General features: G+C 62.2%; 26 non-coding genes across 26 annotated transcripts; all 26 read left to right on the forward strand.

The window, feature by feature from the left end:
* Positions 1 to 147: 147 nt before the first annotated feature.
* On the forward strand, positions 148 to 311 carry LOC138558019 (U1 spliceosomal RNA). The gene has a single exon (XR_011298174.1). It is a non-coding gene; the product is annotated as a U1 spliceosomal RNA (small nuclear RNA).
* An 866-nt stretch (positions 312 to 1,177) lies between these two features.
* LOC138558020 (U1 spliceosomal RNA) lies at positions 1,178 to 1,341 on the forward strand. Its single transcript, XR_011298175.1, has one exon. It is a non-coding gene; the product is annotated as a U1 spliceosomal RNA (small nuclear RNA).
* Positions 1,342 to 2,211: 870 nt separating this feature from the next.
* On the forward strand, positions 2,212 to 2,375 carry LOC138558021 (U1 spliceosomal RNA). The gene has a single exon (XR_011298176.1). It is a non-coding gene; the product is annotated as a U1 spliceosomal RNA (small nuclear RNA).
* Positions 2,376 to 3,245: 870 nt separating this feature from the next.
* Positions 3,246 to 3,409, forward strand: LOC138558446 (U1 spliceosomal RNA). Its single transcript, XR_011298595.1, has one exon. It is a non-coding gene; the product is annotated as a U1 spliceosomal RNA (small nuclear RNA).
* Positions 3,410 to 4,275: 866 nt separating this feature from the next.
* Positions 4,276 to 4,439, forward strand: LOC138558295 (U1 spliceosomal RNA). Its single transcript, XR_011298447.1, has one exon. It is a non-coding gene; the product is annotated as a U1 spliceosomal RNA (small nuclear RNA).
* Positions 4,440 to 5,305: 866 nt separating this feature from the next.
* Positions 5,306 to 5,469, forward strand: LOC138558022 (U1 spliceosomal RNA). The gene has a single exon (XR_011298177.1). It is a non-coding gene; the product is annotated as a U1 spliceosomal RNA (small nuclear RNA).
* Positions 5,470 to 6,335: 866 nt separating this feature from the next.
* LOC138558023 (U1 spliceosomal RNA) lies at positions 6,336 to 6,499 on the forward strand. Its single transcript, XR_011298178.1, has one exon. It is a non-coding gene; the product is annotated as a U1 spliceosomal RNA (small nuclear RNA).
* Positions 6,500 to 7,369: 870 nt separating this feature from the next.
* LOC138558024 (U1 spliceosomal RNA) lies at positions 7,370 to 7,533 on the forward strand. Its single transcript, XR_011298179.1, has one exon. It is a non-coding gene; the product is annotated as a U1 spliceosomal RNA (small nuclear RNA).
* Positions 7,534 to 8,399: 866 nt separating this feature from the next.
* LOC138558025 (U1 spliceosomal RNA) lies at positions 8,400 to 8,563 on the forward strand. Its single transcript, XR_011298180.1, has one exon. It is a non-coding gene; the product is annotated as a U1 spliceosomal RNA (small nuclear RNA).
* Positions 8,564 to 9,433: 870 nt separating this feature from the next.
* On the forward strand, positions 9,434 to 9,597 carry LOC138558636 (U1 spliceosomal RNA). Its single transcript, XR_011298778.1, has one exon. It is a non-coding gene; the product is annotated as a U1 spliceosomal RNA (small nuclear RNA).
* Positions 9,598 to 10,477: 880 nt separating this feature from the next.
* On the forward strand, positions 10,478 to 10,641 carry LOC138558026 (U1 spliceosomal RNA). Its single transcript, XR_011298181.1, has one exon. It is a non-coding gene; the product is annotated as a U1 spliceosomal RNA (small nuclear RNA).
* An 870-nt stretch (positions 10,642 to 11,511) lies between these two features.
* LOC138558028 (U1 spliceosomal RNA) lies at positions 11,512 to 11,675 on the forward strand. Its single transcript, XR_011298183.1, has one exon. It is a non-coding gene; the product is annotated as a U1 spliceosomal RNA (small nuclear RNA).
* An 866-nt stretch (positions 11,676 to 12,541) lies between these two features.
* On the forward strand, positions 12,542 to 12,705 carry LOC138558029 (U1 spliceosomal RNA). Its single transcript, XR_011298184.1, has one exon. It is a non-coding gene; the product is annotated as a U1 spliceosomal RNA (small nuclear RNA).
* An 870-nt stretch (positions 12,706 to 13,575) lies between these two features.
* Positions 13,576 to 13,739, forward strand: LOC138558447 (U1 spliceosomal RNA). The gene has a single exon (XR_011298596.1). It is a non-coding gene; the product is annotated as a U1 spliceosomal RNA (small nuclear RNA).
* Positions 13,740 to 14,605: 866 nt separating this feature from the next.
* Positions 14,606 to 14,769, forward strand: LOC138558296 (U1 spliceosomal RNA). Its single transcript, XR_011298448.1, has one exon. It is a non-coding gene; the product is annotated as a U1 spliceosomal RNA (small nuclear RNA).
* An 866-nt stretch (positions 14,770 to 15,635) lies between these two features.
* Positions 15,636 to 15,799, forward strand: LOC138558030 (U1 spliceosomal RNA). The gene has a single exon (XR_011298185.1). It is a non-coding gene; the product is annotated as a U1 spliceosomal RNA (small nuclear RNA).
* An 866-nt stretch (positions 15,800 to 16,665) lies between these two features.
* Positions 16,666 to 16,829, forward strand: LOC138558298 (U1 spliceosomal RNA). Its single transcript, XR_011298450.1, has one exon. It is a non-coding gene; the product is annotated as a U1 spliceosomal RNA (small nuclear RNA).
* Positions 16,830 to 17,709: 880 nt separating this feature from the next.
* LOC138558031 (U1 spliceosomal RNA) lies at positions 17,710 to 17,873 on the forward strand. Its single transcript, XR_011298186.1, has one exon. It is a non-coding gene; the product is annotated as a U1 spliceosomal RNA (small nuclear RNA).
* Positions 17,874 to 18,743: 870 nt separating this feature from the next.
* On the forward strand, positions 18,744 to 18,907 carry LOC138558032 (U1 spliceosomal RNA). Its single transcript, XR_011298187.1, has one exon. It is a non-coding gene; the product is annotated as a U1 spliceosomal RNA (small nuclear RNA).
* An 866-nt stretch (positions 18,908 to 19,773) lies between these two features.
* Positions 19,774 to 19,937, forward strand: LOC138558033 (U1 spliceosomal RNA). Its single transcript, XR_011298188.1, has one exon. It is a non-coding gene; the product is annotated as a U1 spliceosomal RNA (small nuclear RNA).
* An 870-nt stretch (positions 19,938 to 20,807) lies between these two features.
* Positions 20,808 to 20,971, forward strand: LOC138558637 (U1 spliceosomal RNA). Its single transcript, XR_011298779.1, has one exon. It is a non-coding gene; the product is annotated as a U1 spliceosomal RNA (small nuclear RNA).
* Positions 20,972 to 21,851: 880 nt separating this feature from the next.
* Positions 21,852 to 22,015, forward strand: LOC138558034 (U1 spliceosomal RNA). The gene has a single exon (XR_011298189.1). It is a non-coding gene; the product is annotated as a U1 spliceosomal RNA (small nuclear RNA).
* An 870-nt stretch (positions 22,016 to 22,885) lies between these two features.
* Positions 22,886 to 23,049, forward strand: LOC138558448 (U1 spliceosomal RNA). Its single transcript, XR_011298597.1, has one exon. It is a non-coding gene; the product is annotated as a U1 spliceosomal RNA (small nuclear RNA).
* Positions 23,050 to 23,929: 880 nt separating this feature from the next.
* On the forward strand, positions 23,930 to 24,093 carry LOC138558035 (U1 spliceosomal RNA). Its single transcript, XR_011298190.1, has one exon. It is a non-coding gene; the product is annotated as a U1 spliceosomal RNA (small nuclear RNA).
* An 866-nt stretch (positions 24,094 to 24,959) lies between these two features.
* LOC138558036 (U1 spliceosomal RNA) lies at positions 24,960 to 25,123 on the forward strand. Its single transcript, XR_011298191.1, has one exon. It is a non-coding gene; the product is annotated as a U1 spliceosomal RNA (small nuclear RNA).
* An 870-nt stretch (positions 25,124 to 25,993) lies between these two features.
* LOC138558638 (U1 spliceosomal RNA) lies at positions 25,994 to 26,157 on the forward strand. The gene has a single exon (XR_011298780.1). It is a non-coding gene; the product is annotated as a U1 spliceosomal RNA (small nuclear RNA).
* Positions 26,158 to 26,908: the final 751 nt, after the last annotated feature.

Consider the following 26,908-nt stretch of genomic DNA (forward strand, 5'->3'; position numbering starts at 1 on the left):
GGAGCTTCCCCCTGCACGTGGGACAGGCAGCTCCGCAGACGCTCAGGGCTTCCGGGAGGGCTGGGGCTGGGTCAGGGCCGGCCTTCTCACCCTCGCTTAGCGGGGCTTCCAGAACAGGCCCAAGCCCTGCCCTCTGGCTCGCAACTCATACTTACCTGGCAGGGGAGCATCTGTGATCAGCAAGGCAGAGCTCCCAGGGTGAGGCTCATCCATTGCACATCGGATTTGCTGACCCCTGCGATGTCCCCAAATGCGGGATTCTCGACTGCATTATTTCTGGTAGTGGGGGACTGCGTTCGCGCTTTCCCCTGATTTATTGGTGAAAGAAAGAAAGAGTTTAGTGTGCGAGTCAGGTTGTTTGCTCACAGGGCCCAAGCTCGTGCAGCAGAGTTTATTTTGCTGCAGTCAAGAGGGCCAGCCCTGGGCCGTTCAGGGGTCCACAGGCCTGATGGATTGGTGAAATAAAAAAATGTGAAAGTCATGTGTGTCATGTGTAGGTTGGGCCCCTGAATGTTGCTGCGGTCAAGAGGGCCAGCATTCACTGGAGGGGTGAAGTGCACAGGTGCCTAACCCCAGACTTGTGCGCCCCATGATATCAGGTGCCCCGGTAGTTCTTGAAGCCAGCCTGCCCTGCCCGGGCTCTGCTTTCGCGCCCAGGCCCTCCAACCTAAGGAAGGCCCAGCCAGCTCCTGGGGTTTTGGGGGCAGGGGTGAGACTGGCTCCCGGCCGCCGCTGCCGCCCGCCCCGTCCGAGCACCGATCGGGCACGATCGGGCCTTGCCGTGTCCTGGCGGGGGGCACCCCACCCGAGACGCTCTTGTTAAGCGGGGTGACCTGTCGGCTCAGGAGGGCCATGGACCCGCCTGGGGCCGACGGGCCAGTGGGCCCACTGCGCCAGGCCTGCTCGCTTTCCGACTGGGCCTGCTGGCTGGCAGCCAGGTCCGAATTTATGCAAATCTCAGGCCGAGCAGGGCCTGGTGGGAGACATGAACTGTGCCACAATGTGCCTCTTCTGCTGGGCTCTGCCTGCCGGAGCTTCCCCCTGCACGTGGGACAGGCAGCTCCGCAGACGCTCAGGGCTTCCGGGAGGGCTGGGGCTGGGTCAGGGCCGGCCTTCTCACCCTCGCTTAGCGGGGCTTCCAGAACAGGCCCAAGCCCTGCCCTCTGGCTCGCAACTCATACTTACCTGGCAGGGGAGCATCTGTGATCAGCAAGGCAGAGCTCCCAGGGTGAGGCTCATCCATTGCACATCGGATTTGCTGACCCCTGCGATGTCCCCAAATGCGGGATTCTCGACTGCATTATTTCTGGTAGTGGGGGACTGCGTTCGCGCTTTCCCCTGATTTATTGGTGAAAGAAAGAAAGAGTTTAGTGTGCGAGTCAGGTTGTTTGCTCACAGGGCCCAAGCTCGTGCAGCAGAGTTTATTTTGCTGCAGTCAAGAGGGCCAGCCCTGGGCCGTTCAGGGGTCCACAGGCCTGATGGATTGGTGAAATAAAAAAATGTGAAAGTCATGTGTGTCATGTGTAGGTTGGGCCCCTGAATGTTGCTGCGGTCAAGAGGGCCAGCATTCACTGGAGGGGTGAAGTGCACAGGTGCCTAACCCCAGACTTGTGCGCCCCATGATATCAGGTGCCCCGGTAGTTCTTGAAGCCAGCCTGCCCTGCCCGGGCTCTGCTTTCGCGCCCAGGCCCTCCAACCTAAGGAAGGCCCGGCCAGCTCCTGGGGTTTTGGGGGCAGGGGTGAGACTGGCTCCCGGCCGCCGCTGCCGCCCGCCCCGTCCGAGCACCGATCGGGCCTTGCCTTCACGGCCTTGCCGTGTCCTGGCGGGGGGCACCCCACCCGAGACGCTCTTGTTAAGCGGGGTGACCTGTCGGCTCAGGAGGGCCATGGACCCGCCTGGGGCCGACGGGCCAGTGGGCCCACTGCGCCAGGCCTGCTCGCTTTCCGACTGGGCCTGCTGGCTGGCAGCCAGGTCCGAATTTATGCAAATCTCAGGCCGAGCAGGGCCTGGTGGGAGACATGAACTGTGCCACAATGTGCCTCTTCTGCTGGGCTCTGCCTGCCGGAGCTTCCCCCTGCACGTGGGACAGGCAGCTCCGCAGACGCTCAGGGCTTCCGGGAGGGCTGGGGCTGGGTCAGGGCCGGCCTTCTCACCCTCGCTTAGCGGGGCTTCCAGAACAGGCCCAAGCCCTGCCCTCTGGCTCGCAACTCATACTTACCTGGCAGGGGAGCATCTGTGATCAGCAAGGCAGAGCTCCCAGGGTGAGGCTCATCCATTGCACATCGGATTTGCTGACCCCTGCGATGTCCCCAAATGCGGGATTCTCGACTGCATTATTTCTGGTAGTGGGGGACTGCGTTCGCGCTTTCCCCTGATTTATTGGTGAAAGAAAGAAAGAGTTTAGTGTGCGAGTCAGGTTGTTTGCTCACAGGGCCCAAGCTCGTGCAGCAGAGTTTATTTTGCTGCAGTCAAGAGGGCCAGCCCTGGGCCGTTCAGGGGTCCACAGGCCTGAGGGATTGGTGAAATAAAAAAATGTGAAAGTCATGTGTGTCATGTGTAGGTTGGGCCCCTGAATGTTGCTGCGGTCAAGAGGGCCAGCATTCACTGGAGGGGTGAAGTGCACAGGTGCCTAACCCCAGACTTGTGCGCCCCATGATATCAGGTGCCCCGGTAGTTCTTGAAGCCAGCCTGCCCTGCCCGGGCTCTGCTTTCGCGCCCAGGCCCTCCAACCTAAGGAAGGCCCGGCCAGCTCCTGGGGTTTTGGGGGCAGGGGTGAGACTGGCTCCCGGCCGCCGCTGCCGCCCGCCCCGTCCGAGCACCGATCGGGCCTTGCCTTCACGGCCTTGCCGTGTCCTGGCGGGGGGCACCCCACCCGAGACGCTCTTGTTAAGCGGGGTGACCTGTCGGCTCAGGAGGGCCATGGACCCGCCTGGGGCCGACGGGCCAGTGGGCCCACTGCGCCAGGCCTGCTCGCTTTCCGACTGGGCCTGCTGGCTGGCAGCCAGGTCCGAATTTATGCAAATCTCAGGCCGAGCAGGGCCTGGTGGGAGACATGAACTGTGCCACAATGTGCCTCTTCTGCTGGGCTCTGCCTGCCGGAGCTTCCCCCTGCACGTGGGACAGGCAGCTCCGCAGACGCTCAGGGCTTCCGGGAGGGCTGGGGCTGGGTCAGGGCCGGCCTTCTCACCCTCGCTTAGCGGGGCTTCCAGAACAGGCCCAAGCCCTGCCCTCTGGCTCGCAACTCATACTTACCTGGCAGGGGAGCATCTGTGATCAGCAAGGCAGAGCTCCCAGGGTGAGACTCCTCCATTGCACATCGGATTTGCTGACCCCTGCGATGTCCCCAAATGCGGGATTCTCGACTGCATTATTTCTGGTAGTGGGGGACTGCGTTCGCGCTTTCCCCTGATTTATTGGTGAAAGAAAGAAAGAGTTTAGTGTGCGAGTCAGGTTGTTTGCACACAGGGCCCAAGCTCGTGCAGCAGAGTTTATTTTGCTGCAGTCAAGAGGGCCAGCCCTGGGCCGTTCAGGGGTCCACAGGCCTGATGGATTGGTGAAATAAAAAAATGTGAAAGTCATGTGTGTCATGTGTAGGTTGGGCCCCTGAATGTTGCTGCGGTCAAGAGGGCCAGCATTCACTGGAGGGGTGAAGTGCACAGGTGCCTAACCCCAGACTTGTGCGCCCCATGATATCAGGTGCCCCGGTAGTTCTTGAAGCCAGCCTGCCCTGCCCGGGCTCTGCTTTCGCGCCCAGGCCCTCCAACCTAAGGAAGGCCCAGCCAGCTCCTGGGGTTTTGGGGGCAGGGGTGAAACTGGCTCCCGGCCGCCGCTGCCGCCCGCCCCGTCCGAGCACCGATCGGGCACGATCGGGCCTTGCCGTGTCCTGGCGGGGGGCACCCCACCCGAGACGCTCTTGTTAAGCGGGGTGACCTGTCGGCTCAGGAGGGCCATGGACCCGCCTGGGGCCGACGGGCCAGTGGGCCCACTGCGCCAGGCCTGCTCGCTTTCCGACTGGGCCTGCTGGCTGGCAGCCAGGTCCGAATTTATGCAAATCTCAGGCCGAGCAGGGCCTGGTGGGAGACATGAACTGTGCCACAATGTGCCTCTTCTGCTGGGCTCTGCCTGCCGGAGCTTCCCCCTGCACGTGGGACAGGCAGCTCCGCAGACGCTCAGGGCTTCCGGGAGGGCTGGGGCTGGGTCAGGGCCGGCCTTCTCACCCTCGCTTAGCGGGGCTTCCAGAACAGGCCCAAGCCCTGCCCTCTGGCTCGCAACTCATACTTACCTGGCAGGGGAGCATCTGTGATCAGCAAGGCAGAGCTCCCAGGGTGAGGCTCATCCATTGCACATCGGATTTGCTGACCCCTGCGATGTCCCCAAATGCGGGATTCTCGACTGTATTATTTCTGGTAGTGGGGGACTGCGTTCGCGCTTTCCCCTGATTTATTGGTGAAAGAAAGAAAGAGTTTAGTGTGCGAGTCAGGTTGTTTGCACACAGGGCCCAAGCTCGTGCAGCAGAGTTTATTTTGCTGCAGTCAAGAGGGCCAGCCCTGGGCCGTTCAGGGGTCCACAGGCCTGATGGATTGGTGAAATAAAAAAATGTGAAAGTCATGTGTGTCATGTGTAGGTTGGGCCCCTGAATGTTGCTGCGGTCAAGAGGGCCAGCATTCACTGGAGGGGTGAAGTGCACAGGTGCCTAACCCCAGACTTGTGCGCCCCATGATATCAGGTGCCCCGGTAGTTCTTGAAGCCAGCCTGCCCTGCCCGGGCTCTGCTTTCGCGCCCAGGCCCTCCAACCTAAGGAAGGCCCAGCCAGCTCCTGGGGTTTTGGGGGCAGGGGTGAAACTGGCTCCCGGCCGCCGCTGCCGCCCGCCCCGTCCGAGCACCGATCGGGCACGATCGGGCCTTGCCGTGTCCTGGCGGGGGGCACCCCACCCGAGACGCTCTTGTTAAGCGGGGTGACCTGTCGGCTCAGGAGGGCCATGGACCCGCCTGGGGCCGACGGGCCAGTGGGCCCACTGCGCCAGGCCTGCTCGCTTTCCGACTGGGCCTGCTGGCTGGCAGCCAGGTCCGAATTTATGCAAATCTCAGGCCGAGCAGGGCCTGGTGGGAGACATGAACTGTGCCACAATGTGCCTCTTCTGCTGGGCTCTGCCTGCCGGAGCTTCCCCCTGCACGTGGGACAGGCAGCTCCGCAGACGCTCAGGGCTTCCGGGAGGGCTGGGGCTGGGTCAGGGCCGGCCTTCTCACCCTCGCTTAGCGGGGCTTCCAGAACAGGCCCAAGCCCTGCCCTCTGGCTCGCAACTCATACTTACCTGGCAGGGGAGCATCTGTGATCAGCAAGGCAGAGCTCCCAGGGTGAGGCTCATCCATTGCACATCGGATTTGCTGACCCCTGCGATGTCCCCAAATGCGGGATTCTCGACTGCATTATTTCTGGTAGTGGGGGACTGCGTTCGCGCTTTCCCCTGATTTATTGGTGAAAGAAAGAAAGAGTTTAGTGTGCGAGTCAGGTTGTTTGCTCACAGGGCCCAAGCTCGTGCAGCAGAGTTTATTTTGCTGCAGTCAAGAGGGCCAGCCCTGGGCCGTTCAGGGGTCCACAGGCCTGATGGATTGGTGAAATAAAAAAATGTGAAAGTCATGTGTGTCATGTGTAGGTTGGGCCCCTGAATGTTGCTGCGGTCAAGAGGGCCAGCATTCACTGGAGGGGTGAAGTGCACAGGTGCCTAACCCCAGACTTGTGCGCCCCATGATATCAGGTGCCCCGGTAGTTCTTGAAGCCAGCCTGCCCTGCCCGGGCTCTGCTTTCGCGCCCAGGCCCTCCAACCTAAGGAAGGCCCAGCCAGCTCCTGGGGTTTTGGGGGCAGGGGTGAAACTGGCTCCCGGCCGCCGCTGCCGCCCGCCCCGTCCGAGCACCGATCGGGCACGATCGGGCCTTGCCGTGTCCTGGCGGGGGGCACCCCACCCGAGACGCTCTTGTTAAGCGGGGTGACCTGTCGGCTCAGGAGGGCCATGGACCCGCCTGGGGCCGACGGGCCAGTGGGCCCACTGCGCCAGGCCTGCTCGCTTTCCGACTGGGCCTGCTGGCTGGCAGCCAGGTCCGAATTTATGCAAATCTCAGGCCGAGCAGGGCCTGGTGGGAGACATGAACTGTGCCACAATGTGCCTCTTCTGCTGGGCTCTGCCTGCCGGAGCTTCCCCCTGCACGTGGGACAGGCAGCTCCGCAGACGCTCAGGGCTTCCGGGAGGGCTGGGGCTGGGTCAGGGCCGGCCTTCTCACCCTCGCTTAGCGGGGCTTCCAGAACAGGCCCAAGCCCTGCCCTCTGGCTCGCAACTCATACTTACCTGGCAGGGGAGCATCTGTGATCAGCAAGGCAGAGCTCCCAGGGTGAGGCTCATCCATTGCACATCGGATTTGCTGACCCCTGCGATGTCCCCAAATGCGGGATTCTCGACTGCATTATTTCTGGTAGTGGGGGACTGCGTTCGCGCTTTCCCCTGATTTATTGGTGAAAGAAAGAAAGAGTTTAGTGTGCGAGTCAGGTTGTTTGCTCACAGGGCCCAAGCTCGTGCAGCAGAGTTTATTTTGCTGCAGTCAAGAGGGCCAGCCCTGGGCCGTTCAGGGGTCCACAGGCCTGATGGATTGGTGAAATAAAAAAATGTGAAAGTCATGTGTGTCATGTGTAGGTTGGGCCCCTGAATGTTGCTGCGGTCAAGAGGGCCAGCATTCACTGGAGGGGTGAAGTGCACAGGTGCCTAACCCCAGACTTGTGCGCCCCATGATATCAGGTGCCCCGGTAGTTCTTGAAGCCAGCCTGCCCTGCCCGGGCTCTGCTTTCGCGCCCAGGCCCTCCAACCTAAGGAAGGCCCGGCCAGCTCCTGGGGTTTTGGGGGCAGGGGTGAGACTGGCTCCCGGCCGCCGCTGCCGCCCGCCCCGTCCGAGCACCGATCGGGCCTTGCCTTCACGGCCTTGCCGTGTCCTGGCGGGGGGCACCCCACCCGAGACGCTCTTGTTAAGCGGGGTGACCTGTCGGCTCAGGAGGGCCATGGACCCGCCTGGGGCCGACGGGCCAGTGGGCCCACTGCGCCAGGCCTGCTCGCTTTCCGACTGGGCCTGCTGGCTGGCAGCCAGGTCCGAATTTATGCAAATCTCAGGCCGAGCAGGGCCTGGTGGGAGACATGAACTGTGCCACAATGTGCCTCTTCTGCTGGGCTCTGCCTGCCGGAGCTTCCCCCTGCACGTGGGACAGGCAGCTCCGCAGACGCTCAGGGCTTCCGGGAGGGCTGGGGCTGGGTCAGGGCCGGCCTTCTCACCCTCGCTTAGCGGGGCTTCCAGAACAGGCCCAAGCCCTGCCCTCTGGCTCGCAACTCATACTTACCTGGCAGGGGAGCATCTGTGATCAGCAAGGCAGAGCTCCCAGGGTGAGGCTCATCCATTGCACATCGGATTTGCTGACCCCTGCGATGTCCCCAAATGCGGGATTCTCGACTGCATTATTTCTGGTAGTGGGGGACTGCGTTCGCGCTTTCCCCTGATTTATTGGTGAAAGAAAGAAAGAGTTTAGTGTGCGAGTCAGGTTGTTTGCACACAGGGCCCAAGCTCGTGCAGCAGAGTTTATTTTGCTGCAGTCAAGAGGGCCAGCCCTGGGCCGTTCAGGGGTCCACAGGCCTGATGGATTGGTGAAATAAAAAAATGTGAAAGTCATGTGTGTCATGTGTAGGTTGGGCCCCTGAATGTTGCTGCGGTCAAGAGGGCCAGCATTCACTGGAGGGGTGAAGTGCACAGGTGCCTAACCCCAGACTTGTGCGCCCCATGATATCAGGTGCCCCGGTAGTTCTTGAAGCCAGCCTGCCCTGCCCGGGCTCTGCTTTCGCGCCCAGGCCCTCCAACCTAAGGAAGGCCCAGCCAGCTCCTGGGGTTTTGGGGGCAGGGGTGAAACTGGCTCCCGGCCGCCGCTGCCGCCCGCCCCGTCCGAGCACCGATCGGGCACGATCGGGCCTTGCCGTGTCCTGGCGGGGGGCACCCCACCCGAGACGCTCTTGTTAAGCGGGGTGACCTGTCGGCTCAGGAGGGCCATGGACCCGCCTGGGGCCGACGGGCCAGTGGGCCCACTGCGCCAGGCCTGCTCGCTTTCCGACTGGGCCTGCTGGCTGGCAGCCAGGTCCGAATTTATGCAAATCTCAGGCCGAGCAGGGCCTGGTGGGAGACATGAACTGTGCCACAATGTGCCTCTTCTGCTGGGCTCTGCCTGCCGGAGCTTCCCCCTGCACGTGGGACAGGCAGCTCCGCAGACGCTCAGGGCTTCCGGGAGGGCTGGGGCTGGGTCAGGGCCGGCCTTCTCACCCTCGCTTAGCGGGGCTTCCAGAACAGGCCCAAGCCCTGCCCTCTGGCTCGCAACTCATACTTACCTGGCAGGGGAGCATCTGTGATCAGCAAGGCAGAGCTCCCAGGGTGAGGCTCATCCATTGCACATCGGATTTGCTGACCCCTGCGATGTCCCCAAATGCGGGATTCTCGACTGCATTATTTCTGGTAGTGGGGGACTGCGTTCGCGCTTTCCCCTGATTTATTGGTGAAAGAAAGAAAGAGTTTAGTGTGCGAGTCAGGTTGTTTGCTCACAGGGCCCAAGCTCGTGCAGCAGAGTTTATTTTGCTGCAGTCAAGAGGGCCAGCCCTGGGCCGTTCAGGGGTCCACAGGCCTGATGGATTGGTGAAATAAAAAAATGTGAAAGTCATGTGTGTCATGTGTAGGTTGGGCCCCTGAATGTTGCTGCGGTCAAGAGGGCCAGCATTCACTGGAGGGGTGAAGTGCACAGGTGCCTAACCCCAGACTTGTGCGCCCCATGATATCAGGTGCCCCGGTAGTTCTTGAAGCCAGCCTGCCCTGCCCGGGCTCTGCTTTCGCGCCCAGGCCCTCCAACCTAAGGAAGGCCCGGCCAGCTCCTGGGGTTTTGGGGGCAGGGGTGAGACTGGCTCCCGGCCGCCGCTGCCGCCCGCCCCGTCCGAGCACCGATCGGGCCTTGCCTTCACGGCCTTGCCGTGTCCTGGCGGGGGGCACCCCACCCGAGACGCTCTTGTTAAGCGGGGTGACCTGTCGGCTCAGGAGGGCCATGGACCCGCCTGGGGCCGACGGGCCAGTGGGCCCACTGCGCCAGGCCTGCTCGCTTTCCGACTGGGCCTGCTGGCTGGCAGCCAGGTCCGAATTTATGCAAATCTCAGGCCGAGCAGGGCCTGGTGGGAGACATGAACTGTGCCACAATGTGCCTCTTCTGCTGGGCTCTGCCTGCCGGAGCTTCCCCCTGCACGTGGGACAGGCAGCTCCGCAGACGCTCAGGGCTTCCGGGAGGGCTGGGGCTGGGTCAGGGCCGGCCTTCTCACCCTCGCTTAGCGGGGCTTCCAGAACAGGCCCAAGCCCTGCCCTCTGGCTCGCAACTCATACTTACCTGGCAGGGGAGCATCTGTGATCAGCAACGCAGAGCTCCCAGGGTGAGACTCCTCCATTGCACATCGGATTTGCTGACCCCTGCGATGTCCCCAAATGCGGGATTCTCGACTGCATTATTTCTGGTAGTGGGGGACTGCGTTCGCGCTTTCCCCTGATTTATTGGTGAAAGAAAGAAAGAGTTTAGTGTGCGAGTCAGGTTGTTTGCACACAGGGCCCAAGCTCGTGCAGCAGAGTTTATTTTGCTGCAGTCAAGAGGGCCAGCCCTGGGCCGTTCAGGGGTCCACAGGCCTGATGGATTGGTGAAATAAAAAAATGTGAAAGTCATGTGTGTCATGTGTAGGTTGGGCCCCTGAATGTTGCTGCGGTCAAGAGGGCCAGCATTCACTGGAGGGGTGAAGTGCACAGGTGCCTAACCCCAGACTTGTGCGCCCCATGATATCAGGTGCCCCGGTAGTTCTTGAAGCCAGCCTGCCCTGCCCGGGCTCTGCTTTCGCGCCCAGGCCCTCCAACCTAAGGAAGGCCCAGCCAGCTCCTGGGGTTTTGGGGGCAGGGGTGAGACTGGCTCCCGGCCGCCGCTGCCGCCCGCCCCGTCCGAGCACCGATCGGGCACGATCGGGTCTTGCCTTCACGGCCTTGCCGTGTCCTGGCGGGGGGCACCCCACCCGAGACGCTCTTGTTAAGCGGGGTGACCTGTCGGCTCAGGAGGGCCATGGACCCGCCTGGGGCCGACGGGCCAGTGGGCCCACTGCGCCAGGCCTGCTCGCTTTCCGACTGGGCCTGCTGGCTGGCAGCCAGGTCCGAATTTATGCAAATCTCAGGCCGAGCAGGGCCTGGTGGGAGACATGAACTGTGCCACAATGTGCCTCTTCTGCTGGGCTCTGCCTGCCGGAGCTTCCCCCTGCACGTGGGACAGGCAGCTCCGCAGACGCTCAGGGCTTCCGGGAGGGCTGGGGCTGGGTCAGGGCCGGCCTTCTCACCCTCGCTTAGCGGGGCTTCCAGAACAGGCCCAAGCCCTGCCCTCTGGCTCGCAACTCATACTTACCTGGCAGGGGAGCATCTGTGATCAGCAAGGCAGAGCTCCCAGGGTGAGGCTCATCCATTGCACATCGGATTTGCTGACCCCTGCGATGTCCCCAAATGCGGGATTCTCGACTGCATTATTTCTGGTAGTGGGGGACTGCGTTCGCGCTTTCCCCTGATTTATTGGTGAAAGAAAGAAAGAGTTTAGTGTGCGAGTCAGGTTGTTTGCTCACAGGGCCCAAGCTCGTGCAGCAGAGTTTATTTTGCTGCAGTCAAGAGGGCCAGCCCTGGGCCGTTCAGGGGTCCACAGGCCTGATGGATTGGTGAAATAAAAAAATGTGAAAGTCATGTGTGTCATGTGTAGGTTGGGCCCCTGAATGTTGCTGCGGTCAAGAGGGCCAGCATTCACTGGAGGGGTGAAGTGCACAGGTGCCTAACCCCAGACTTGTGCGCCCCATGATATCAGGTGCCCCGGTAGTTCTTGAAGCCAGCCTGCCCTGCCCGGGCTCTGCTTTCGCGCCCAGGCCCTCCAACCTAAGGAAGGCCCGGCCAGCTCCTGGGGTTTTGGGGGCAGGGGTGAGACTGGCTCCCGGCCGCCGCTGCCGCCCGCCCCGTCCGAGCACCGATCGGGCCTTGCCTTCACGGCCTTGCCGTGTCCTGGCGGGGGGCACCCCACCCGAGACGCTCTTGTTAAGCGGGGTGACCTGTCGGCTCAGGAGGGCCATGGACCCGCCTGGGGCCGACGGGCCAGTGGGCCCACTGCGCCAGGCCTGCTCGCTTTCCGACTGGGCCTGCTGGCTGGCAGCCAGGTCCGAATTTATGCAAATCTCAGGCCGAGCAGGGCCTGGTGGGAGACATGAACTGTGCCACAATGTGCCTCTTCTGCTGGGCTCTGCCTGCCGGAGCTTCCCCCTGCACGTGGGACAGGCAGCTCCGCAGACGCTCAGGGCTTCCGGGAGGGCTGGGGCTGGGTCAGGGCCGGCCTTCTCACCCTCGCTTAGCGGGGCTTCCAGAACAGGCCCAAGCCCTGCCCTCTGGCTCGCAACTCATACTTACCTGGCAGGGGAGCATCTGTGATCAGCAAGGCAGAGCTCCCAGGGTGAGGCTCATCCATTGCACATCGGATTTGCTGACCCCTGCGATGTCCCCAAATGCGGGATTCTCGACTGCATTATTTCTGGTAGTGGGGGACTGCGTTCGCGCTTTCCCCTGATTTATTGGTGAAAGAAAGAAAGAGTTTAGTGTGCGAGTCAGGTTGTTTGCTCACAGGGCCCAAGCTCGTGCAGCAGAGTTTATTTTGCTGCAGTCAAGAGGGCCAGCCCTGGGCCGTTCAGGGGTCCACAGGCCTGATGGATTGGTGAAATAAAAAAATGTGAAAGTCATGTGTGTCATGTGTAGGTTGGGCCCCTGAATGTTGCTGCGGTCAAGAGGGCCAGCATTCACTGGAGGGGTGAAGTGCACAGGTGCCTAACCCCAGACTTGTGCGCCCCATGATATCAGGTGCCCCGGTAGTTCTTGAAGCCAGCCTGCCCTGCCCGGGCTCTGCTTTCGCGCCCAGGCCCTCCAACCTAAGGAAGGCCCAGCCAGCTCCTGGGGTTTTGGGGGCAGGGGTGAAACTGGCTCCCGGCCGCCGCTGCCGCCCGCCCCGTCCGAGCACCGATCGGGCACGATCGGGCCTTGCCGTGTCCTGGCGGGGGGCACCCCACCCGAGACGCTCTTGTTAAGCGGGGTGACCTGTCGGCTCAGGAGGGCCATGGACCCGCCTGGGGCCGACGGGCCAGTGGGCCCACTGCGCCAGGCCTGCTCGCTTTCCGACTGGGCCTGCTGGCTGGCAGCCAGGTCCGAATTTATGCAAATCTCAGGCCGAGCAGGGCCTGGTGGGAGACATGAACTGTGCCACAATGTGCCTCTTCTGCTGGGCTCTGCCTGCCGGAGCTTCCCCCTGCACGTGGGACAGGCAGCTCCGCAGACGCTCAGGGCTTCCGGGAGGGCTGGGGCTGGGTCAGGGCCGGCCTTCTCACCCTCGCTTAGCGGGGCTTCCAGAACAGGCCCAAGCCCTGCCCTCTGGCTCGCAACTCATACTTACCTGGCAGGGGAGCATCTGTGATCAGCAAGGCAGAGCTCCCAGGGTGAGGCTCATCCATTGCACATCGGATTTGCTGACCCCTGCGATGTCCCCAAATGCGGGATTCTCGACTGCATTATTTCTGGTAGTGGGGGACTGCGTTCGCGCTTTCCCCTGATTTATTGGTGAAAGAAAGAAAGAGTTTAGTGTGCGAGTCAGGTTGTTTGCTCACAGGGCCCAAGCTCGTGCAGCAGAGTTTATTTTGCTGCAGTCAAGAGGGCCAGCCCTGGGCCGTTCAGGGGTCCACAGGCCTGATGGATTGGTGAAATAAAAAAATGTGAAAGTCATGTGTGTCATGTGTAGGTTGGGCCCCTGAATGTTGCTGCGGTCAAGAGGGCCAGCATTCACTGGAGGGGTGAAGTGCACAGGTGCCTAACCCCAGACTTGTGCGCCCCATGATATCAGGTGCCCCGGTAGTTCTTGAAGCCAGCCTGCCCTGCCCGGGCTCTGCTTTCGCGCCCAGGCCCTCCAACCTAAGGAAGGCCCGGCCAGCTCCTGGGGTTTTGGGGGCAGGGGTGAGACTGGCTCCCGGCCGCCGCTGCCGCCCGCCCCGTCCGAGCACCGATCGGGCCTTGCCTTCACGGCCTTGCCGTGTCCTGGCGGGGGGCACCTCACCCGAGACGCTCTTGTTAAGCGGGGTGACCTGTCGGCTCAGGAGGGCCATGGACCCGCCTGGGGCCGACGGGCCAGTGGGCCCACTGCGCCAGGCCTGCTCGCTTTCCGACTGGGCCTGCTGGCTGGCAGCCAGGTCCGAATTTATGCAAATCTCAGGCCGAGCAGGGCCTGGTGGGAGACATGAACTGTGCCACAATGTGCCTCTTCTGCTGGGCTCTGCCTGCCGGAGCTTCCCCCTGCACGTGGGACAGGCAGCTCCGCAGACGCTCAGGGCTTCCGGGAGGGCTGGGGCTGGGTCAGGGCCGGCCTTCTCACCCTCGCTTAGCGGGGCTTCCAGAACAGGCCCAAGCCCTGCCCTCTGGCTCGCAACTCATACTTACCTGGCAGGGGAGCATCTGTGATCAGCAAGGCAGAGCTCCCAGGGTGAGACTCCTCCATTGCACATCGGATTTGCTGACCCCTGCGATGTCCCCAAATGCGGGATTCTCGACTGCATTATTTCTGGTAGTGGGGGACTGCGTTCGCGCTTTCCCCTGATTTATTGGTGAAAGAAAGAAAGAGTTTAGTGTGCGAGTCAGGTTGTTTGCACACAGGGCCCAAGCTCGTGCAGCAGAGTTTATTTTGCTGCAGTCAAGAGGGCCAGCCCTGGGCCGTTCAGGGGTCCACAGGCCTGATGGATTGGTGAAATAAAAAAATGTGAAAGTCATGTGTGTCATGTGTAGGTTGGGCCCCTGAATGTTGCTGCGGTCAAGAGGGCCAGCATTCACTGGAGGGGTGAAGTGCACAGGTGCCTAACCCCAGACTTGTGCGCCCCATGATATCAGGTGCCCCGGTAGTTCTTGAAGCCAGCCTGCCCTGCCCGGGCTCTGCTTTCGCGCCCAGGCCCTCCAACCTAAGGAAGGCCCAGCCAGCTCCTGGGGTTTTGGGGGCAGGGGTGAAACTGGCTCCCGGCCGCCGCTGCCGCCCGCCCCGTCCGAGCACCGATCGGGCACGATCGGGCCTTGCCGTGTCCTGGCGGGGGGCACCCCACCCGAGACGCTCTTGTTAAGCGGGGTGACCTGTCGGCTCAGGAGGGCCATGGACCCGCCTGGGGCCGACGGGCCAGTGGGCCCACTGCGCCAGGCCTGCTCGCTTTCCGACTGGGCCTGCTGGCTGGCAGCCAGGTCCGAATTTATGCAAATCTCAGGCCGAGCAGGGCCTGGTGGGAGACATGAACTGTGCCACAATGTGCCTCTTCTGCTGGGCTCTGCCTGCCGGAGCTTCCCCCTGCACGTGGGACAGGCAGCTCCGCAGACGCTCAGGGCTTCCGGGAGGGCTGGGGCTGGGTCAGGGCCGGCCTTCTCACCCTCGCTTAGCGGGGCTTCCAGAACAGGCCCAAGCCCTGCCCTCTGGCTCGCAACTCATACTTACCTGGCAGGGGAGCATCTGTGATCAGCAAGGCAGAGCTCCCAGGGTGAGGCTCATCCATTGCACATCGGATTTGCTGACCCCTGCGATGTCCCCAAATGCGGGATTCTCGACTGTATTATTTCTGGTAGTGGGGGACTGCGTTCGCGCTTTCCCCTGATTTATTGGTGAAAGAAAGAAAGAGTTTAGTGTGCGAGTCAGGTTGTTTGCACACAGGGCCCAAGCTCGTGCAGCAGAGTTTATTTTGCTGCAGTCAAGAGGGCCAGCCCTGGGCCGTTCAGGGGTCCACAGGCCTGATGGATTGGTGAAATAAAAAAATGTGAAAGTCATGTGTGTCATGTGTAGGTTGGGCCCCTGAATGTTGCTGCGGTCAAGAGGGCCAGCATTCACTGGAGGGGTGAAGTGCACAGGTGCCTAACCCCAGACTTGTGCGCCCCATGATATCAGGTGCCCCGGTAGTTCTTGAAGCCAGCCTGCCCTGCCCGGGCTCTGCTTTCGCGCCCAGGCCCTCCAACCTAAGGAAGGCCCAGCCAGCTCCTGGGGTTTTGGGGGCAGGGGTGAAACTGGCTCCCGGCCGCCGCTGCCGCCCGCCCCGTCCGAGCACCGATCGGGCACGATCGGGCCTTGCCGTGTCCTGGCGGGGGGCACCCCACCCGAGACGCTCTTGTTAAGCGGGGTGACCTGTCGGCTCAGGAGGGCCATGGACCCGCCTGGGGCCGACGGGCCAGTGGGCCCACTGCGCCAGGCCTGCTCGCTTTCCGACTGGGCCTGCTGGCTGGCAGCCAGGTCCGAATTTATGCAAATCTCAGGCCGAGCAGGGCCTGGTGGGAGACATGAACTGTGCCACAATGTGCCTCTTCTGCTGGGCTCTGCCTGCCGGAGCTTCCCCCTGCACGTGGGACAGGCAGCTCCGCAGACGCTCAGGGCTTCCGGGAGGGCTGGGGCTGGGTCAGGGCCGGCCTTCTCACCCTCGCTTAGCGGGGCTTCCAGAACAGGCCCAAGCCCTGCCCTCTGGCTCGCAACTCATACTTACCTGGCAGGGGAGCATCTGTGATCAGCAAGGCAGAGCTCCCAGGGTGAGGCTCATCCATTGCACATCGGATTTGCTGACCCCTGCGATGTCCCCAAATGCGGGATTCTCGACTGCATTATTTCTGGTAGTGGGGGACTGCGTTCGCGCTTTCCCCTGATTTATTGGTGAAAGAAAGAAAGAGTTTAGTGTGCGAGTCAGGTTGTTTGCTCACAGGGCCCAAGCTCGTGCAGCAGAGTTTATTTTGCTGCAGTCAAGAGGGCCAGCCCTGGGCCGTTCAGGGGTCCACAGGCCTGATGGATTGGTGAAATAAAAAAATGTGAAAGTCATGTGTGTCATGTGTAGGTTGGGCCCCTGAATGTTGCTGCGGTCAAGAGGGCCAGCATTCACTGGAGGGGTGAAGTGCACAGGTGCCTAACCCCAGACTTGTGCGCCCCATGATATCAGGTGCCCCGGTAGTTCTTGAAGCCAGCCTGCCCTGCCCGGGCTCTGCTTTCGCGCCCAGGCCCTCCAACCTAAGGAAGGCCCAGCCAGCTCCTGGGGTTTTGGGGGCAGGGGTGAAACTGGCTCCCGGCCGCCGCTGCCGCCCGCCCCGTCCGAGCACCGATCGGGCACGATCGGGCCTTGCCGTGTCCTGGCGGGGGGCACCCCACCCGAGACGCTCTTGTTAAGCGGGGTGACCTGTCGGCTCAGGAGGGCCATGGACCCGCCTGGGGCCGACGGGCCAGTGGGCCCACTGCGCCAGGCCTGCTCGCTTTCCGACTGGGCCTGCTGGCTGGCAGCCAGGTCCGAATTTATGCAAATCTCAGGCCGAGCAGGGCCTGGTGGGAGACATGAACTGTGCCACAATGTGCCTCTTCTGCTGGGCTCTGCCTGCCGGAGCTTCCCCCTGCACGTGGGACAGGCAGCTCCGCAGACGCTCAGGGCTTCCGGGAGGGCTGGGGCTGGGTCAGGGCCGGCCTTCTCACCCTCGCTTAGCGGGGCTTCCAGAACAGGCCCAAGCCCTGCCCTCTGGCTCGCAACTCATACTTACCTGGCAGGGGAGCATCTGTGATCAGCAAGGCAGAGCTCCCAGGGTGAGGCTCATCCATTGCACATCGGATTTGCTGACCCCTGCGATGTCCCCAAATGCGGGATTCTCGACTGTATTATTTCTGGTAGTGGGGGACTGCGTTCGCGCTTTCCCCTGATTTATTGGTGAAAGAAAGAAAGAGTTTAGTGTGCGAGTCAGGTTGTTTGCACACAGGGCCCAAGCTCGTGCAGCAGAGTTTATTTTGCTGCAGTCAAGAGGGCCAGCCCTGGGCCGTTCAGGGGTCCACAGGCCTGATGGATTGGTGAAATAAAAAAATGTGGAAGTCATGTGTGTCATGTGTAGGTTGGGCCCCTGAATGTTGCTGCGGTCAAGAGGGCCAGCATTCACTGGAGGGGTGAAGTGCACAGGTGCCTAACCCCAGACTTGTGCGCCCCATGATATCAGGTGCCCCGGTAGTTCTTGAAGCCAGCCTGCCCTGCCCGGGCTCTGCTTTCGCGCCCAGGCCCTCCAACCTAAGGAAGGCCCAGCCAGCTCCTGGGGTTTTGGGGGCAGGGGTGAGACTGGCTCCCGGCCGCCGCTGCCGCCCGCCCCGTCCGAGCACCGATCGGGCACGATCGGGCCTTGCCTTCACGGCCTTGCCGTGTCCTGGCGGGGGGCACCCCACCCGAGACGCTCTTGTTAAGCGGGGTGACCTGTCGGCTCAGGAGGGCCATGGACCCGCCTGGGGCCGACGGGCCAGTGGGCCCACTGCGCCAGGCCTGCTCGCTTTCCGACTGGGCCTGCTGGCTGGCAGCCAGGTCCGAATTTATGCAAATCTCAGGCCGAGCAGGGCCTGGTGGGAGACATGAACTGTGCCACAATGTGCCTCTTCTGCTGGGCTCTGCCTGCCGGAGCTTCCCCCTGCACGTGGGACAGGCAGCTCCGCAGACGCTCAGGGCTTCCGGGAGGGCTGGGGCTGGGTCAGGGCCGGCCTTCTCACCCTCGCTTAGCGGGGCTTCCAGAACAGGCCCAAGCCCTGCCCTCTGGCTCGCAACTCATACTTACCTGGCAGGGGAGCATCTGTGATCAGCAAGGCAGAGCTCCCAGGGTGAGGCTCATCCATTGCACATCGGATTTGCTGACCCCTGCGATGTCCCCAAATGCGGGATTCTCGACTGCATTATTTCTGGTAGTGGGGGACTGCGTTCGCGCTTTCCCCTGATTTATTGGTGAAAGAAAGAAAGAGTTTAGTGTGCGAGTCAGGTTGTTTGCTCACAGGGCCCAAGCTCGTGCAGCAGAGTTTATTTTGCTGCAGTCAAGAGGGCCAGCCCTGGGCCGTTCAGGGGTCCACAGGCCTGATGGATTGGTGAAATAAAAAAATGTGAAAGTCATGTGTGTCATGTGTAGGTTGGGCCCCTGAATGTTGCTGCGGTCAAGAGGGCCAGCATTCACTGGAGGGGTGAAGTGCACAGGTGCCTAACCCCAGACTTGTGCGCCCCATGATATCAGGTGCCCCGGTAGTTCTTGAAGCCAGCCTGCCCTGCCCGGGCTCTGCTTTCGCGCCCAGGCCCTCCAACCTAAGGAAGGCCCGGCCAGCTCCTGGGGTTTTGGGGGCAGGGGTGAGACTGGCTCCCGGCCGCCGCTGCCGCCCGCCCCGTCCGAGCACCGATCGGGCCTTGCCTTCACGGCCTTGCCGTGTCCTGGCGGGGGGCACCCCACCCGAGACGCTCTTGTTAAGCGGGGTGACCTGTCGGCTCAGGAGGGCCATGGACCCGCCTGGGGCCGACGGGCCAGTGGGCCCACTGCGCCAGGCCTGCTCGCTTTCCGACTGGGCCTGCTGGCTGGCAGCCAGGTCCGAATTTATGCAAATCTCAGGCCGAGCAGGGCCTGGTGGGAGACATGAACTGTGCCACAATGTGCCTCTTCTGCTGGGCTCTGCCTGCCGGAGCTTCCCCCTGCACGTGGGACAGGCAGCTCCGCAGACGCTCAGGGCTTCCGGGAGGGCTGGGGCTGGGTCAGGGCCGGCCTTCTCACCCTCGCTTAGCGGGGCTTCCAGAACAGGCCCAAGCCCTGCCCTCTGGCTCGCAACTCATACTTACCTGGCAGGGGAGCATCTGTGATCAGCAAGGCAGAGCTCCCAGGGTGAGGCTCATCCATTGCACATCGGATTTGCTGACCCCTGCGATGTCCCCAAATGCGGGATTCTCGACTGCATTATTTCTGGTAGTGGGGGACTGCGTTCGCGCTTTCCCCTGATTTATTGGTGAAAGAAAGAAAGAGTTTAGTGTGCGAGTCAGGTTGTTTGCACACAGGGCCCAAGCTCGTGCAGCAGAGTTTATTTTGCTGCAGTCAAGAGGGCCAGCCCTGGGCCGTTCAGGGGTCCACAGGCCTGATGGATTGGTGAAATAAAAAAATGTGAAAGTCATGTGTGTCATGTGTAGGTTGGGCCCCTGAATGTTGCTGCGGTCAAGAGGGCCAGCATTCACTGGAGGGGTGAAGTGCACAGGTGCCTAACCCCAGACTTGTGCGCCCCATGATATCAGGTGCCCCGGTAGTTCTTGAAGCCAGCCTGCCCTGCCCGGGCTCTGCTTTCGCGCCCAGGCCCTCCAACCTAAGGAAGGCCCAGCCAGCTCCTGGGGTTTTGGGGGCAGGGGTGAGACTGGCTCCCGGCCGCCGCTGCCGCCCGCCCCGTCCGAGCACCGATCGGGCACGATCGGGCCTTGCCGTGTCCTGGCGGGGGGCACCCCACCCGAGACGCTCTTGTTAAGCGGGGTGACCTGTCGGCTCAGGAGGGCCATGGACCCGCCTGGGGCCGACGGGCCAGTGGGCCCACTGCGCCAGGCCTGCTCGCTTTCCGACTGGGCCTGCTGGCTGGCAGCCAGGTCCGAATTTATGCAAATCTCAGGCCGAGCAGGGCCTGGTGGGAGACATGAACTGTGCCACAATGTGCCTCTTCTGCTGGGCTCTGCCTGCCGGAGCTTCCCCCTGCACGTGGGACAGGCAGCTCCGCAGACGCTCAGGGCTTCCGGGAGGGCTGGGGCTGGGTCAGGGCCGGCCTTCTCACCCTCGCTTAGCGGGGCTTCCAGAACAGGCCCAAGCCCTGCCCTCTGGCTCGCAACTCATACTTACCTGGCAGGGGAGCATCTGTGATCAGCAAGGCAGAGCTCCCAGGGTGAGGCTCATCCATTGCACATCGGATTTGCTGACCCCTGCGATGTCCCCAAATGCGGGATTCTCGACTGCATTATTTCTGGTAGTGGGGGACTGCGTTCGCGCTTTCCCCTGATTTATTGGTGAAAGAAAGAAAGAGTTTAGTGTGCGAGTCAGGTTGTTTGCTCACAGGGCCCAAGCTCGTGCAGCAGAGTTTATTTTGCTGCAGTCAAGAGGGCCAGCCCTGGGCCGTTCAGGGGTCCACAGGCCTGATGGATTGGTGAAATAAAAAAATGTGAAAGTCATGTGTGTCATGTGTAGGTTGGGCCCCTGAATGTTGCTGCGGTCAAGAGGGCCAGCATTCACTGGAGGGGTGAAGTGCACAGGTGCCTAACCCCAGACTTGTGCGCCCCATGATATCAGGTGCCCCGGTAGTTCTTGAAGCCAGCCTGCCCTGCCCGGGCTCTGCTTTCGCGCCCAGGCCCTCCAACCTAAGGAAGGCCCGGCCAGCTCCTGGGGTTTTGGGGGCAGGGGTGAGACTGGCTCCCGGCCGCCGCTGCCGCCCGCCCCGTCCGAGCACCGATCGGGCCTTGCCTTCACGGCCTTGCCGTGTCCTGGCGGGGGGCACCCCACCCGAGACGCTCTTGTTAAGCGGGGTGACCTGTCGGCTCAGGAGGGCCATGGACCCGCCTGGGGCCGACGGGCCAGTGGGCCCACTGCGCCAGGCCTGCTCGCTTTCCGACTGGGCCTGCTGGCTGGCAGCCAGGTCCGAATTTATGCAAATCTCAGGCCGAGCAGGGCCTGGTGGGAGACATGAACTGTGCCACAATGTGCCTCTTCTGCTGGGCTCTGCCTGCCGGAGCTTCCCCCTGCACGTGGGACAGGCAGCTCCGCAGACGCTCAGGGCTTCCGGGAGGGCTGGGGCTGGGTCAGGGCCGGCCTTCTCACCCTCGCTTAGCGGGGCTTCCAGAACAGGCCCAAGCCCTGCCCTCTGGCTCGCAACTCATACTTACCTGGCAGGGGAGCATCTGTGATCAGCAACGCAGAGCTCCCAGGGTGAGACTCCTCCATTGCACATCGGATTTGCTGACCCCTGCGATGTCCCCAAATGCGGGATTCTCGACTGCATTATTTCTGGTAGTGGGGGACTGCGTTCGCGCTTTCCCCTGATTTATTGGTGAAAGAAAGAAAGAGTTTAGTGTGCGAGTCAGGTTGTTTGCACACAGGGCCCAAGCTCGTGCAGCAGAGTTTATTTTGCTGCAGTCAAGAGGGCCAGCCCTGGGCCGTTCAGGGGTCCACAGGCCTGATGGATTGGTGAAATAAAAAAATGTGAAAGTCATGTGTGTCATGTGTAGGTTGGGCCCCTGAATGTTGCTGCGGTCAAGAGGGCCAGCATTCACTGGAGGGGTGAAGTGCACAGGTGCCTAACCCCAGACTTGTGCGCCCCATGATATCAGGTGCCCCGGTAGTTCTTGAAGCCAGCCTGCCCTGCCCGGGCTCTGCTTTCGCGCCCAGGCCCTCCAACCTAAGGAAGGCCCAGCCAGCTCCTGGGGTTTTGGGGGCAGGGGTGAGACTGGCTCCCGGCCGCCGCTGCCGCCCGCCCCGTCCGAGCACCGATCGGGCACGATCGGGTCTTGCCTTCACGGCCTTGCCGTGTCCTGGCGGGGGGCACCCCACCCGAGACGCTCTTGTTAAGCGGGGTGACCTGTCGGCTCAGGAGGGCCATGGACCCGCCTGGGGCCGACGGGCCAGTGGGCCCACTGCGCCAGGCCTGCTCGCTTTCCGACTGGGCCTGCTGGCTGGCAGCCAGGTCCGAATTTATGCAAATCTCAGGCCGAGCAGGGCCTGGTGGGAGACATGAACTGTGCCACAATGTGCCTCTTCTGCTGGGCTCTGCCTGCCGGAGCTTCCCCCTGCACGTGGGACAGGCAGCTCCGCAGACGCTCAGGGCTTCCGGGAGGGCTGGGGCTGGGTCAGGGCCGGCCTTCTCACCCTCGCTTAGCGGGGCTTCCAGAACAGGCCCAAGCCCTGCCCTCTGGCTCGCAACTCATACTTACCTGGCAGGGGAGCATCTGTGATCAGCAAGGCAGAGCTCCCAGGGTGAGGCTCATCCATTGCACATCGGATTTGCTGACCCCTGCGATGTCCCCAAATGCGGGATTCTCGACTGCATTATTTCTGGTAGTGGGGGACTGCGTTCGCGCTTTCCCCTGATTTATTGGTGAAAGAAAGAAAGAGTTTAGTGTGCGAGTCAGGTTGTTTGCTCACAGGGCCCAAGCTCGTGCAGCAGAGTTTATTTTGCTGCAGTCAAGAGGGCCAGCCCTGGGCCGTTCAGGGGTCCACAGGCCTGATGGATTGGTGAAATAAAAAAATGTGAAAGTCATGTGTGTCATGTGTAGGTTGGGCCCCTGAATGTTGCTGCGGTCAAGAGGGCCAGCATTCACTGGAGGGGTGAAGTGCACAGGTGCCTAACCCCAGACTTGTGCGCCCCATGATATCAGGTGCCCCGGTAGTTCTTGAAGCCAGCCTGCCCTGCCCGGGCTCTGCTTTCGCGCCCAGGCCCTCCAACCTAAGGAAGGCCCGGCCAGCTCCTGGGGTTTTGGGGGCAGGGGTGAGACTGGCTCCCGGCCGCCGCTGCCGCCCGCCCCGTCCGAGCACCGATCGGGCCTTGCCTTCACGGCCTTGCCGTGTCCTGGCGGGGGGCACCCCACCCGAGACGCTCTTGTTAAGCGGGGTGACCTGTCGGCTCAGGAGGGCCATGGACCCGCCTGGGGCCGACGGGCCAGTGGGCCCACTGCGCCAGGCCTGCTCGCTTTCCGACTGGGCCTGCTGGCTGGCAGCCAGGTCCGAATTTATGCAAATCTCAGGCCGAGCAGGGCCTGGTGGGAGACATGAACTGTGCCACAATGTGCCTCTTCTGCTGGGCTCTGCCTGCCGGAGCTTCCCCCTGCACGTGGGACAGGCAGCTCCGCAGACGCTCAGGGCTTCCGGGAGGGCTGGGGCTGGGTCAGGGCCGGCCTTCTCACCCTCGCTTAGCGGGGCTTCCAGAACAGGCCCAAGCCCTGCCCTCTGGCTCGCAACTCATACTTACCTGGCAGGGGAGCATCTGTGATCAGCAAGGCAGAGCTCCCAGGGTGAGACTCCTCCATTGCACATCGGATTTGCTGACCCCTGCGATGTCCCCAAATGCGGGATTCTCGACTGCATTATTTCTGGTAGTGGGGGACTGCGTTCGCGCTTTCCCCTGATTTATTGGTGAAAGAAAGAAAGAGTTTAGTGTGCGAGTCAGGTTGTTTGCACACAGGGCCCAAGCTCGTGCAGCAGAGTTTATTTTGCTGCAGTCAAGAGGGCCAGCCCTGGGCCGTTCAGGGGTCCACAGGCCTGATGGATTGGTGAAATAAAAAAATGTGAAAGTCATGTGTGTCATGTGTAGGTTGGGCCCCTGAATGTTGCTGCGGTCAAGAGGGCCAGCATTCACTGGAGGGGTGAAGTGCACAGGTGCCTAACCCCAGACTTGTGCGCCCCATGATATCAGGTGCCCCGGTAGTTCTTGAAGCCAGCCTGCCCTGCCCGGGCTCTGCTTTCGCGCCCAGGCCCTCCAACCTAAGGAAGGCCCAGCCAGCTCCTGGGGTTTTGGGGGCAGGGGTGAGACTGGCTCCCGGCCGCCGCTGCCGCCCGCCCCGTCCGAGCACCGATCGGGCACGATCGGGCCTTGCCTTCACGGCCTTGCCGTGTCCTGGCGGGGGGCACCCCACCCGAGACGCTCTTGTTAAGCGGGGTGACCTGTCGGCTCAGGAGGGCCATGGACCCGCCTGGGGCCGACGGGCCAGTGGGCCCACTGCGCCAGGCCTGCTCGCTTTCCGACTGGGCCTGCTGGCTGGCAGCCAGGTCCGAATTTATGCAAATCTCAGGCCGAGCAGGGCCTGGTGGGAGACATGAACTGTGCCACAATGTGCCTCTTCTGCTGGGCTCTGCCTGCCGGAGCTTCCCCCTGCACGTGGGACAGGCAGCTCCGCAGACGCTCAGGGCTTCCGGGAGGGCTGGGGCTGGGTCAGGGCCGGCCTTCTCACCCTCGCTTAGCGGGGCTTCCAGAACAGGCCCAAGCCCTGCCCTCTGGCTCGCAACTCATACTTACCTGGCAGGGGAGCATCTGTGATCAGCAAGGCAGAGCTCCCAGGGTGAGGCTCATCCATTGCACATCGGATTTGCTGACCCCTGCGATGTCCCCAAATGCGGGATTCTCGACTGCATTATTTCTGGTAGTGGGGGACTGCGTTCGCGCTTTCCCCTGATTTATTGGTGAAAGAAAGAAAGAGTTTAGTGTGCGAGTCAGGTTGTTTGCACACAGGGCCCAAGCTCGTGCAGCAGAGTTTATTTTGCTGCAGTCAAGAGGGCCAGCCCTGGGCCGTTCAGGGGTCCACAGGCCTGATGGATTGGTGAAATAAAAAAATGTGAAAGTCATGTGTGTCATGTGTAGGTTGGGCCCCTGAATGTTGCTGCGGTCAAGAGGGCCAGCATTCACTGGAGGGGTGAAGTGCACAGGTGCCTAACCCCAGACTTGTGCGCCCCATGATATCAGGTGCCCCGGTAGTTCTTGAAGCCAGCCTGCCCTGCCCGGGCTCTGCTTTCGCGCCCAGGCCCTCCAACCTAAGGAAGGCCCAGCCAGCTCCTGGGGTTTTGGGGGCAGGGGTGAGACTGGCTCCCGGCCGCCGCTGCCGCCCGCCCCGTCCGAGCACCGATCGGGCACGATCGGGCCTTGCCGTGTCCTGGCGGGGGGCACCCCACCCGAGACGCTCTTGTTAAGCGGGGTGACCTGTCGGCTCAGGAGGGCCATGGACCCGCCTGGGGCCGACGGGCCAGTGGGCCCACTGCGCCAGGCCTGCTCGCTTTCCGACTGGGCCTGCTGGCTGGCAGCCAGGTCCGAATTTATGCAAATCTCAGGCCGAGCAGGGCCTGGTGGGAGACATGAACTGTGCCACAATGTGCCTCTTCTGCTGGGCTCTGCCTGCCGGAGCTTCCCCCTGCACGTGGGACAGGCAGCTCCGCAGACGCTCAGGGCTTCCGGGAGGGCTGGGGCTGGGTCAGGGCCGGCCTTCTCACCCTCGCTTAGCGGGGCTTCCAGAACAGGCCCAAGCCCTGCCCTCTGGCTCGCAACTCATACTTACCTGGCAGGGGAGCATCTGTGATCAGCAAGGCAGAGCTCCCAGGGTGAGGCTCATCCATTGCACATCGGATTTGCTGACCCCTGCGATGTCCCCAAATGCGGGATTCTCGACTGCATTATTTCTGGTAGTGGGGGACTGCGTTCGCGCTTTCCCCTGATTTATTGGTGAAAGAAAGAAAGAGTTTAGTGTGCGAGTCAGGTTGTTTGCTCACAGGGCCCAAGCTCGTGCAGCAGAGTTTATTTTGCTGCAGTCAAGAGGGCCAGCCCTGGGCCGTTCAGGGGTCCACAGGCCTGATGGATTGGTGAAATAAAAAAATGTGAAAGTCATGTGTGTCATGTGTAGGTTGGGCCCCTGAATGTTGCTGCGGTCAAGAGGGCCAGCATTCACTGGAGGGGTGAAGTGCACAGGTGCCTAACCCCAGACTTGTGCGCCCCATGATATCAGGTGCCCCGGTAGTTCTTGAAGCCAGCCTGCCCTGCCCGGGCTCTGCTTTCGCGCCCAGGCCCTCCAACCTAAGGAAGGCCCGGCCAGCTCCTGGGGTTTTGGGGGCAGGGGTGAGACTGGCTCCCGGCCGCCGCTGCCGCCCGCCCCGTCCGAGCACCGATCGGGCCTTGCCTTCACGGCCTTGCCGTGTCCTGGCGGGGGGCACCCCACCCGAGACGCTCTTGTTAAGCGGGGTGACCTGTCGGCTCAGGAGGGCCATGGACCCGCCTGGGGCCGACGGGCCAGTGGGCCCACTGCGCCAGGCCTGCTCGCTTTCCGACTGGGCCTGCTGGCTGGCAGCCAGGTCCGAATTTATGCAAATCTCAGGCCGAGCAGGGCCTGGTGGGAGACATGAACTGTGCCACAATGTGCCTCTTCTGCTGGGCTCTGCCTGCCGGAGCTTCCCCCTGCACGTGGGACAGGCAGCTCCGCAGACGCTCAGGGCTTCCGGGAGGGCTGGGGCTGGGTCAGGGCCGGCCTTCTCACCCTCGCTTAGCGGGGCTTCCAGAACAGGCCCAAGCCCTGCCCTCTGGCTCGCAACTCATACTTACCTGGCAGGGGAGCATCTGTGATCAGCAACGCAGAGCTCCCAGGGTGAGACTCCTCCATTGCACATCGGATTTGCTGACCCCTGCGATGTCCCCAAATGCGGGATTCTCGACTGCATTATTTCTGGTAGTGGGGGACTGCGTTCGCGCTTTCCCCTGATTTATTGGTGAAAGAAAGAAAGAGTTTAGTGTGCGAGTCAGGTTGTTTGCACACAGGGCCCAAGCTCGTGCAGCAGAGTTTATTTTGCTGCAGTCAAGAGGGCCAGCCCTGGGCCGTTCAGGGGTCCACAGGCCTGATGGATTGGTGAAATAAAAAAATGTGAAAGTCATGTGTGTCATGTGTAGGTTGGGCCCCTGAATGTTGCTGCGGTCAAGAGGGCCAGCATTCACTGGAGGGGTGAAGTGCACAGGTGCCTAACCCCAGACTTGTGCGCCCCATGATATCAGGTGCCCCGGTAGTTCTTGAAGCCAGCCTGCCCTGCCCGGGCTCTGCTTTCGCGCCCAGGCCCTCCAACCTAAGGAAGGCCCAGCCAGCTCCTGGGGTTTTGGGGGCAGGGGTGAGACTGGCTCCCGGCCGCCGCTGCCGCCCGCCCCGTCCGAGCACCGATCGGGCACGATCGGGTCTTGCCTTCACGGCCTTGCCGTGTCCTGGCGGGGGGCACCCCACCCGAGACGCTCTTGTTAAGCGGGGTGACCTGTCGGCTCAGGAGGGCCATGGACCCGCCTGGGGCCGACGGGCCAGTGGGCCCACTGCGCCAGGCCTGCTCGCTTTCCGACTGGGCCTGCTGGCTGGCAGCCAGGTCCGAATTTATGCAAATCTCAGGCCGAGCAGGGCCTGGTGGGAGACATGAACTGTGCCACAATGTGCCTCTTCTGCTGGGCTCTGCCTGCCGGAGCTTCCCCCTGCACG

This window comes from Ambystoma mexicanum, unplaced genomic scaffold (assembly GCF_040938575.1).
Source record: "Ambystoma mexicanum isolate Mex_15411 unplaced genomic scaffold, UKY_AmexF1_1 Mex_scaf34, whole genome shotgun sequence".
Classification (NCBI taxonomy): domain Eukaryota; kingdom Metazoa; phylum Chordata; class Amphibia; order Caudata; family Ambystomatidae; genus Ambystoma; species Ambystoma mexicanum.